Source organism: Podarcis filfolensis, assembly GCF_964270895.1.
Source record: "Podarcis filfolensis genome assembly, chromosome: 15".
NCBI classification, from domain to species: Eukaryota; Metazoa; Chordata; class Lepidosauria; order Squamata; family Lacertidae; genus Podarcis; species Podarcis filfolensis.
Window position 1 is genome coordinate 9,869,902 of NC_139618.1, and position 12,115 is coordinate 9,882,016.

Sequence of the window (12,115 nt, forward strand, 5' to 3'; positions counted from 1 at the left end):
TATGTTCTCCATATGTTCTCCAGAGCCAGCCCAATCCCTGCACATTCTGGATAACCCTGATGTCTCCCAGATCCCCAGCTGGAGACTGGGAAGGATAAACGCCCAATGCCTGAGCCAAGGTCTCCCTACATCTGAAACTTTATGAAGTTGTGGCCAATTTTAATTCCATAGCAACTGCCCCACCCCATCCCCCCAAAAAACACAGCCCAATGAAGATCAGCAGGTACTGAATACTCAGTGCCTGTTAGGGAAGGGCAGAAAACTGGAGTTGAAGTGGAGGCTGAAACAAGTTTCCGGAAGAGGAGCACTCCACAATATAGCACGGTATTGATGGGTCCAGCATGATTCACCACTACTGGAAGGAACAACAACACAATCGCAGTGGAGAAGATAGTTGTGATATTCCTGCCCCCTGACCACATTTACACACTTCCTCCATTGGCAGTCGAAGGGCTCATCCTTACTTCCGCTTGTTCTGTGCTTCCTCAGCACAGGTCCATACGGTTTTTCTTTAGCCCTGTTGCTTTCTCCAGGGAAACTGGTTGTTTCCCACGGAATCATAACAAATGTCCATTGGCACAGGAGAAGCAGAAGAAGATGCTGAACAAAGGGAAGTGTGGTTAAGTCCAAAAACCATGCACAGAGTAACATTCAAGGTTGTGATGGAAGGGGGGTGTTGGATCACCAAACAAATAAACAACAAATAAAGTGGGATATCAAATCCAAACTCCTCCTCCTCCTCCTCCTCCTCCTCCTCCTCTTCTTCTTCATTATTTCAGTTTGGATTTTTACAATGTTGTGCACGCCAGAGAAAAGGGATGACGATGTCTTCACCCAATTGCACATTAACTGATTTGTTTCCCGGCACCTGCAACCCCACCTGACTCCAGTTCATCTGTACATGGGCTGTCTTCTGCACATGTGCAATGGCTGCCTAGAGTGTCGGACTGGGACCTGAGAGACCAGGGTTCAAAGCCTCACCCAGCCATGAAAGCCCGTCGCTGTCTCCAGAGGTGGAGCTAGCTGCTCCGGCACCCGTAGTGGCCCGCCGGGGTGGGCTAGCCGCCCATGGGGATGCAACGGCGCACGTCCCAGGGGGTTGCCGCCCAAGGTGATGTCACCCACCCTCAGGGATGAAACCCAGGGCGGACCACACCCACCTTGCTCTGCCTCTGACTGTCTCTCAGCCTAACCTACCTCATAAGGTTGCTGTGGGGATTAAATGAGGAGGCTACCTTGGGCTCCTTGGAGAAAAAAAGTAGGCCCTGAGCCCAGCCTTGGCTGCGGGGGACGGGGTACAAATAAAATTTATTATTATTATTATTATAAATGCAGTAAATAAAGGCAAACCCCACACAGCTTACATTTGCAAATCAGGTGGAAGCTGTTTTGTGGGAAACTGCATCAAGCAAGTAAGAAGCTACAGGATGCATATGCATAGTAGCTAACAGCATGTGCACTCACTTCAAAGAGGCTGCTGGATGAGGCCAATAGCCCCTCTAGCTCTGCATTGTGCTCTCAGATTGGCCAACCAGAAGCCTCTTCCAGGAATCCCACAAACAGGACCTAAGCGCAACAACAACTCTCCCCTCCTGCAGCCTCCAGTAGCCGGTATTACATAACTGGTATTCATAGACATCTACTCTTGCACTCCTTTCATGTTGAAGCATTGTTTTTCTACCTTTCTACTTTCAAAAGCCTCTTCTGTGCCTTTAAGATTACCCTCTCTTATTCCAAGCAGAGCCTCGGCTCCTTCAAGACCATCCAAATCTATTTTTAGCCAATACCACCAGGATCCCTTCCTGAACGCCAGCGGCCCTTTCAATTACTACAGCTAGGATCCGGTCCAAAACTCTCTTCAGGTGCCTTCAGATTAAGTCTATCTGCCTCCTTTCCCCATAAGGTAAGATTTATATGCTTTTTCTAGTTCTGCTGCAGTGCTTTGCCACCTTTGGGATCGAGCAAGCTGCCTTTCCCCCTAGCTGCATTCAGGGGGGAGAACTGTAGTCTATCCCTATTACTCTCCCCCCCCATCCTACTGGTGTGCTTCTGGGGGGATATGTTAGCAGTTCATTGATGCAGGTGAACTGGGTGAGTTGACCTCACCTTTTCTAAAACCCACTCCGGGATGCTTTGAAACGAGGTATCGTTTTACAAATGAAATTGGGCACCTGCATCTTTGCAATCAGACTTGTAGCCTCTGTTTATTTGGGTGGAATTTCCCCCAGTGAAAATGACCACTTTCATTATTGAGATATGTGTTTACTTTGGGTTCCTTGGGAAGGATTTGGACAGGAGTCGTCTTGCTGCTTTTTAAAACAAAATAAGACTGAAATATTGGACGCTGGGAGGACTTGCACATGTATCATGCTGAGAGCATGTCCCACATAAATAGTTGTTTACATGGAGAGAAGGAGCCTCGTGGATAATTATCATGGGATAATTTGGAAATGGAGGGTGGGGGGAGTCGTTATTTAACCTTGATTTTTTGCCCCTTTAAAATACATTCCATTTGATCTGATTGTTTACTTGAATCAGATGCATCTTCTCCCAGTTGTGGAAACTTTTTCAAGCATGAAGTCTTTAAAGCACTTGATCTGGAAAACCACATTCACATCTACACCATACAAGTAAAGCACTACCATACTACTGCAATAATCATGGTTTCTTTCCAAGAATCCTGGGAAGTGTAGTTTGTTAAGGGTGCTAAGGGCTGCTCAGAAACCCCTATTCCCCTCCCAGAACTACAATTCCCAGAGTTCATTTGTTAAACCACTCTAGGAACTGTAGCTTTGTGAGGGGAATATGGGTCTCCAAACAATTCCCAGTACCCTTAACAAACTACAGTTCCCATTATACGTTGGGGGACCTGTGGCTGTTAAAGTGGTATAGCAGTGATTTAAATGTATGGTGTGAATGTGGTTGTATATATACGCTCTGCACAAGCAGATACCCAAAGGGATATTTAGCATTTAAAGAGCTATTTAAGGTTCACTCAATGACATATGCCCAGTCTAACTTGGTTTCCCTCCCCACCCCTTTATTATGCTAAGCTTCCCCATACCATATCACAGGTGGCTTATGAAGATCCCCTTTAATGTAGGTGCTACTGTTCAATGAGGGACGTGGGTGGCGCTGTGGTTTAAACCACAGAGCCTAGGACTTGCAGTTCGAATCCCCATGACGGGGTGAGCTCCCGTTGCTTGGTCCCTGCTCCTGCCAACCTAGCAGTTCAAAAGCACATTAAAGTGCAAGTAGATAAATAGATACCACTCCGGCGGGAAGGTAAATGGCATTTCCGTGCGCTGCTCTGGTTCTCCAGAAGCGGGTTAGTCATGCTGGCCACATGACCTGGAAGCTGTACGCTGGCTCCCTCAGCCAATAAAGCGAGATGAACGCCACAACCCCAGAGTCGGCCACGACTGGACCTAATGGTCAGGGGTCCCTTTAGCTTTACTGTTCAGTGAGCTGTCTGAATCTGTCTGGGGTGCGCAGGATCAGTAGAGCAAACCTCAGGGGGTCAGCCTGTTTGGGAACCTTTCCCAGAAGAGAGCTAACTCCACTGCTGGCTATTTGGATTGATGGGGTGGAAGGCAGGGAGCCAAAGTCAGATCCAATGAGAGGTAGGGCCAAGTACTTCTAGCTTTGATCCCATCCTCCTCCTCCTCCTCCTCCCTGCTGAGTTCTAGCAGGGCAACGCTGAGACTAAGGAGGAAGCTGACAGCCATGACCACCTCCTGTGTTGGTTGTAAGTAAGAGGGCTGGGAAATAGTTGCTAGCTGGCGGCAGATTGGCATTGGTAGGGCAGTGCCCCCACTCACCCTAACAGAACAGCCTCCATAGGTCAACTGCACGCTGGAGATGCTTGGCTGAACTGCTTCCCCCACAGGTCTTTATAAGTGGAGGTCAGGGAAGTCAGCACCATGGAGAACTCCCAGTGAGCCTTGCTGATTGGAGACCTCCTTCCTATTGTAGCTATATAGGGATGGTATCTGAAGGCAGATCCACACCATACATGTTTAGGCAAGTCTACCCAGATGTTTAGAAAGTTGAGGTCATCTGTTTTTTAGTATTTTAACCATTGTATGTTTTAAAGCAGGGTTGTCATTTTTTCCCTTGATTTTACTGTTTTATCTTTTGTCAACCTATCTGAGGTTTCTCACAATCAAGAGGTGTGTAAATTATATGAAATAAATAAACAACACATCTACAGCACATTAAACACCTGTTCAAACCACATGACTTCCCCTGAAGAATCATGGGAATTGTAGTTTTCCTATTGCTGAAATACCGCTCCTAGCACCCTTAGCAAACTACAGCCCCCAAGATTTTTTGGAAGGAGCTATGTGCTTTAAAGAGGGACGGGGTGGCGCTGTGAGTTAAACCACAGAGCCTAGGACTTGCCAATCAGAAGGTCAGCAGTTCGAATCCCCGTGACGGGGTGAGCTCCCATTGCTCGGACCCTGCTCCTGCCAACCTAGCAGTTCGAAAGCACGTCAAAGTGCAAGTAGATAAATAGGTACTGCTCCGGCAGGAAGGTAAACAGCATTTCCGTGCGCCGCTCTGGTTCGCCAGAAGCGGCTTAGTCATGCTGGCCACATGACCTGTACGCCGGCTCCCTTGGCCAATAAAATGAGATGAGCGCCGCAACCCCAGAGATGTCCGCGACTGGACCTAATGGTCAGGGGTCCCTTTACCTTTACTATGTGCTTTAAATGTTCATTGAATGTGTTTTAAATGTATAGTGTGGATGGATCTGACCTTGGCTGAAAGCTAAATCTGAAGCCTTCTCAGGAGTGAAAGAAGCAAAGTGTGGATGAGAGCCACATACTGTGGCCTCTCTCTAGGAACCCCCCCCCCAGCACAAAATGGGGAAATGTAAATAGCATTGGAGGCATAACTTTTCATTAGTACGACAGAATAGAAATAAAAGGTTGAACTCCCCCTCCCACCTGCTGTGACCTCAATAACTATCGGACCCCCAGGGAGAGATATTTGCATTTCAAACTAATGTGTATGTTAAATACAAAGATGCATCTAAAGTCACTTCTAACTTGATCAAGTAAGTTAATGTTTCTTGGTCTGTTTGTTAATGAACTCCCTTTCTTGATTAAGCCCTGAAGCCAGTTTTGTCTTTTCTTCCTGCTTTCTCAACCACGTATAGGAAACATTTGACCCTCCAACTGCTTCTGAACTGTACCATCCCTAGCCACTGACCATTCTTGCTGAGGCTGGTGGGAGTTGTAGTTCAGCAATGTCTGTAGGGTTTCACCTGCTCTATCCCAAAGATCCTAAGCTTCCACACATAGCTCCTGTTCATTGGGTTCTCATTTTCTGAACCATTTCTACCAGATGTATAGCTATTTGTCCTGAAGTGGGAAGTGGTTCCCTAGTACCAGACTAATACTCCAATTTTCTAGAAACACTTACAGGACACTGGAATCATTTTCAGATGTGTATCAGATACACAGCTTCTTGAGCAAACATGGTAACAGTTCCCACCAGTTATATTATAACTGAAGTGTCTGAATGTCTTCAAGGGCAGTCCATATATAATGCATTGCAACCATCTAGCTGGATGAATACCAGGGTTTGGATAACTGGAGTTTGGGCTGTCTGACCAGAAAGGGGACAAAGGTAGAGTAGATATATATATGTTACACTTTCTGCCATAGGACTGTTGGCTAAATACCCAACTCTTAACCAAGGAATACTTCTAGGTTAGCTTCATCTATTAGCAAATGCAAATTAAAGCAGGGTTTAAAAGTCAAAGAGTGTCTTTATCAACTGTTCCAATTAGTGCTATTTATGGGCATTTCCTAAATTGATGGATTTACCAGGAAATGTCCAAGTTGCTCAATCAGCAATTTCATCACCCTTAGATAGGATAATCGCTTTCCTTGAGTGATAGGATAATCTCTCTCTAGCAGATTGTACCTCCAGATGAAGATAAACTGTGATTAAACAAAAAAAAAAAATTCTTCCAGTAGCACCTTAAAGACCAACTAAGTTAGTTCTTGGTATGAGCTTTCGTGTGCATGCACACTTCTTCAGATACACTGAAACAGAAGTTGGACTTCCATTTCATGCGGCTCAATGTGCCTTCCATAGTTCCAGTTACAGATAGGTAGCCGTGTTGGTCTGCCATAGTCTGCCTTCTGTTTCAGTGTATCTGAAGAAGTGTGCATGCACACGAAAGCTCATACCAAGAACTAACTTAGTTGGTCTTTAAGGTGCTACTGGAAGAATTTTTTTTTTTTGACTATGGCAGACCAACACGGCTACCTATCTGTAACTGGAACTATGGAAGGCACCACACTGAGCCGCATGAAATGGAAGTCCAACTTCTGTTTCAGTGTATCTGAAGAAGTGTGCATGCACACGAAAGCTCATACCAAAAACTAACTTAGTTGGTCTTTAAGGTGCTACTGGAAGAAATTTTTGTTTTGTTTTGACTATGGCAGACCAACACGGCTACCTATCTGTAACTGTGATTAAACAGTCAAAGGTAAAGGTACCCCTGCCCGTACGGGCCAGTCGTGTCCGACTCTAGGGTTGTGCGCCCATCTCACTTAAGAAGCCGTGGCCCAGCACTGTCCGGAGACACTTCCGGGTCATGTGGCCAGCATGACGAAGCTGCTCTGGTGAGCCAGCACCAGCGCAGCACACGGAAACGCCATTTACCTTCCTGCTATAAAGCGGTACCTATTTATCTACTTGCACTTAGGGGTGCTTTTGAACTGCTAGGTGGGCAGGAGCTGGGACCGAAAGACGGGAGCTCACCCCGCCGTGGGGATTCGAACTGCCGACCATACGATTGGCAAGCCCTAGGCACTGAGGTTTTACCCACAGCGCCACCCGCGTCCCAGTCAAGCGAAGGAAAATAGAAGCTGTTGACCTTATGTTAGACTCAGCCTAGCCAAGTCAGGAGGCCATAGGTCTTTGATATCAAAGGTAAGCTGCATTCGCATGGCGGTTTGTTCCATTTTCCTGATGTTTCGCTAACTGTTAATATGCGGATTATATCTGAGCTTTTGCACAACTTAAATACCATTTCTGGAAATATAGCAGAGTATAGCTCAAAGTTAGAGCTTATTTCAGTGTTATTTGCAAATTAGTTTTTTCTGGAAGCAAACTCAGAAATGACCATCCAGTTTTTTCAGTGTTTCATTATATTTCTGGAAGTGGCCATTATGTATTATTATTATTATTATTATTATTATTATTATTATTATTATTATTACCCAGCCACTCTAGGTGTCTTCCAACACATATAAAAACATAATAAAATTTCAAGCATTAAAAACTTTCTGATATAGGGCTGCCTTCAGATGTCTTCTACAAGTTGCATAGTATAAAAGTTATGCCTTCAGGAAATGGCTATGCAGCCTACCCCTCCCTCTTCCCAGGCCAAGGTGAATAAGAAGGCCTTGCTGCATCACCATCCCCTGGACTCCCATAGCACCAAACAGATGAGGCAGTTTTGCCTCAAAGGTGGCCCCTATCCAGCTCCAGAACTCCAGTAGCAAGCTTTGGGTCCAACCCATCACTTTGAAAGATGCTAAAGGGGAATCAGCGGGCTGAAACAAAACTGTTCCCCTTCCTGCACCTAATCACCCACTGTTACCAAATTAAAGACCAAATTAAGTAACATGGTGGACCACCTAGTGCAGGCATGGCCAAACTTGCCCTCTAGGTGTTTTGGGACTACAATTCCCATCAACCCCGACCACTGGTCCTGTTAGCTAGGAGTGATGGGAGTTGTAGTCCCAAAACATCTGGAGGGCCAAGTTTGGCCATGCCTGATCTAGTGCCACCAACCAGCTATTTAGCATGGTGGCGCTGTGGGTTAAACCACAGAGCCTAGGGCTTGCCAATCAGAAGGTTGGCAGTTTGAATCCCCGCGATGGGGTGAGCTCCCGTTGCTCTGTCCCAGCTCCTGCCAACCTAGCAGTTCAAAAGCACGTCAAAGCGCAAGTAGATACATAGGTACCGCTCTGGCAGGAAGGTAAACGGCGTTTCCATGCGCTGCTCTTGTTCACCAGAAGCGGCTTAGTCCTGCTGGCCACATGACCCGGAAGCTGTACGCCGGCTCCCTCGACCAATAAAGTGAGATGAGTGCCACAACCTCAGAGTCTGCCATGACTGGACCTAATGGTCAGGGGTCCCTTTACCTTTACTTAGGAGACAAAATCAACCCACAATCCAAAACATGTGTTAGCCAAACATTCCTACTCAGGCTGTAAGTGAGCAAATAAATCACACGTAGAGAGGGAGTGTAGGTGCTGCTGCGAAGAGAAGTGGGTGGGAGGTGGTTGGCTAGCCCTTAAATAGGAGGCTGCCTCTTTTGGCCATTGAGCTACAAATGCACCCTGCCAGCCAGTAACAAGGTGGAATGAATGGCAGAACAGGGCTGTTGAAAATATTATCAGCAGGACAAAGTTACATTATGAACCAAGTAATTGCAACATTACTCTTCTGCTCTTTTTTGTTGCTAGGAATGGGATTTATGCGTCGTACACACATTGCTTTTCTTCTCCTCTCCTCCCTAATGGGAGAAACCTTGCAATGTATGAATCATGTGTACTGTGCTGTTCTTATTTACATTTATTCATCACTTACTACATAAAATGCCTCGAAGAGACTGACAACGGTAAAACATACAAATGGTAAGACATACAATTGCAAAGGTTGAAAACAACACTACTTGAATAAAATGACATTATTTATGAAAAGTGCTTATCTGGCGATATCATAAGAAGGGACAACAGCCTAGGGTGTCATTTTGTCATGTAGGTGGTGTGTGTGTATATTTTATTGATTGTTATTATTATTAATAATAATACCATATGATCCCAATTAAAAACTAAATGTTGCCTCTTCACCCAGGTCTTAAAGGTTGATAATGATGGTACCAGGTGTAATAAGTTTTGGTTCTCATTTCTTAGAAGAAGCCACTTCACTGTAGTTCAAATGAAAATTGTCTCCCGAGCAGCCGTTCCCTACCTGGAGGCTCACTGCTGGAATTCTTTCTAGGATGGCTGTGCGTAAAACACTCCCAGACCCTTACAGACCCTACCTTCCCCTCAGGTAGACAGAACCTTGTCTGCCCATAGAAAATCCCAATCTCTGAGACAATTTACAATCTGATCCCACTGACAGATAAACCCTATCTGAGTCCACTCAGATAGTGAGAGGCTATTTCTGCCTACTCAAGACAGAAAGTCCCTAACTGTATTCCCTGGTCCCAGTCTAACCCAAACAAAACCTAGGCTTCTTCTCTCCCAAATGGTCCCTATCTGGCCATTAACTGTCAGCATCTAAGTTCCACTTTCTCTCTCCTGAATGGCTGATCAACACACCACCTTCCTCTGGTTCCTGGGTCACCAGGAGGCAGACCAGGAGGCATCACAGAGACCTCTTTCAGAAAGTAGAATGGGAAGTCGGATGAATTCCCCAAAGTTCTCGATTAGAGGGTAACAGCTGCACAAACAGTTAATCTTTCCTCTGTAGCCTGTGACTTGAATTGGTGTAATTTCACATTTGTTAATGGAAAACTCTGCTGGGAGACATTAGCTACAGTTCCATCGGAATGATGGGATTTTCTTTGATGTAATGTACATTTGGGATTAACGGAAGGCGATTTTTAAAAGGGGTTTAAGTTTTAAGTAGAAACAGACAAGCATGTTCCTTAAGAAAATCCCAATCAAACATAATCTAAACTCACAGTTATGTGTGGTATTGGGTTAATCTTGAAAAGAAGGGGTCAAATACTCTATTAAATATTGGTCTGTAGCACCATGCAGTTACAGTCCTTTGAAATTCTTCCAAAATAAAGACCCATCTCTGCTAATATACATTGTTTTTTCACAGCCAGCCAGTTTCGAGGCACTTAAATGCTAGAAATATGGTCTAGACCAGGCTTCCTCAACCTCGGCCCTCCCTCCAGATGTTTTTGGCCTACAACTCCCATGATCCCTAGCTAGCAGGACCAGTGGTCAGGGATGATGGGAACTGTAGTCTCAAAACATCTGGAGGGCTGAGGTTGAGGAAGTCTGGTCTAGACCAGTGGCAGCCTATGTGATGTCCTCAAGGTGTTGTTGGACTACAACTCCCATCAACCCCATCTGACACGGCTAATGATCCAGGAAAAATGGATGTCATAGTCCATCAACATCTGGAGAGCACCTTGTTGGTTACCCCTTCTCTAGATTATCTCTGTTGATAAATCTAAAGGTGTCCTGCCATTTCCTCTTAAGAAGTCATTGATAAAATTGCCTTTGTATGAAAGACATCTCATCAGGTGCAGCCCATAGTTAACTATGAGAGGCATTCTGTGCATTGCAGTGTTTTACTGCTTTGATCTTTTGAACTGCTCATACCTGATTTTTTGGTAAATGGATAGTTACAATCTAATTTTCATACAAATGTTTATTGTATTTGTACAACCCTTTAATCATGCTGTCAATGAAACAGCGTGTCCTCAGGTAACAGCTTCTCATTAATGCACACATTAAATAGATTTATTTCTATCATCCCTGTAACAATGCATCAGTGCTCTCAACCTTATGCTGCAGATGGAGGGACATAGCTTAGTGGTAGGGCTTATAGAATCATAGAATTTTAGATTTGGAAGGGAAAATGAGGGTCATCTAGACCAACGCCTGCAATGCAGGAATTTTTTTTGCCCAAAGTGGGGCTCAAACCCATGATGCTGACATTAAGAATGCCATGCTCTACCAACTGAGCTAACCCAGATATCATGCTTTGTAAGCATAAGGTCTCAGGTCCACTTCCTGGTATTTCAAGAGACAAATTCAATATCTGCACATTTCTAGCCATGAACTGGGCTTTTTATCTGTACTTCCCAAACCAGTGTTCCACCTTTGTTCTTCCACAATGTTCCAATAAAGTTCTCAGCTGAAGAACTGCAACAAGATGCATTTAAAAATGTGTGTTTTGAGAGGCGATGGCCACATTCATACCATGTAATTAAAACACTACTGGACTACTTTAACACTCATGGCTTTTCTAAAATAAGCCTGGTGTTATAAGAAAAAGCTGCTCCTTTTTTCCCTTATGGGTTAACCAAGAGCCCATGTAGAGTCCTTAAGTAGGTTCTCCATGGCTAGGAGAAAATAACAGAGGCCAACCAGAGAATATTGAGAAGCAAAGCAGCTAGTAAGCATGGACTTTATTAAACTGTTGCAACAGCGTCCTCCGCTCACCCTACGCAGAGAGGGAGGAGAGTAACCTAGAACAATGGTGTGCAAGCTCTTATATAGACATTTGAAAATTACCTCCCCTGTAGCTCTCCAAAACATCATACATACATCACTGAAAGGACTGTCTACAGCAGAAAACCTGTCTGCCAGGATACCTGATAATGGTCAAAGGTTGCTTTTACCTGGGCATCCTGGCCATTCTTTTGTGATAGTAAATACTCAGTTCCTGAATCCAGGTCACAGGCTCACCCTATTCGTACACAGATATGCCCTTAAAACGGGATTTGTGAGTAAAGAGACAATGGGAAGGCTTTCCCATTTCCTTCCTCCTTGCAGAGAAATATTTGAGATCAATTTGGGAGAGTCAAAATGGTTTCAGGATTGCTCTCCTCTACCATTTCAGACATGTAGTTTGAACACATACTTATGTATGTGTTTGCCTTGTAAATTTATGAACATATGATTTTTATATATGAGACCTTAGAATTCCTATAACGCTGGGAGCTGTAGTTAGCTAAGGATGCTGTGAGTTTTTAGGAGACCCCTGTTCCACTCACAGGGCTACAATTCTTAGAGTAGTTCAACAATCAATCCCTCTTTCCGGGGACCTCTGGAAATTGTAGCTCTGTGAGAGGAATGGGGCTTCCTAACAGCTCTCAGCTCCCTTCACTGGCTTTCCCCCCACCCTGAAAACCATCATGCCAAGTTTGGTAGTATCTCAAGAGGAGGCCAAATATATGTTTTAAAAAATGGCAATATCATGCTATTTTCTCGGGTGCTTTTCTGGGCATTGTACATATTGCTGTGATGAGCCTAAATTGATTCCTTCCTGCTTCTGCAACATTTCTCTGTAGTTTAATGGACTTACTGAGTGGGCCATAAAATATAAT

The 12,115-nt window shown here is 44.7% G+C and overlaps 1 protein-coding gene across 1 annotated transcript in view; it reads left to right on the forward strand.

Moving 5' to 3' along the window:
* Positions 1–1,755: 1,755 nt before the first annotated feature.
* CALN1 (calneuron 1) overlaps positions 1,756–12,115 on the forward strand; it is a 137,344-nt gene continuing 126,984 nt past the window's right edge. The window contains exon 1 of the mRNA XM_083588003.1: positions 1,756–1,903. The gene's annotated coding sequence lies outside the window, so the exon portion shown is untranslated. The remainder of the gene's footprint in view (positions 1,904–12,115) is intronic.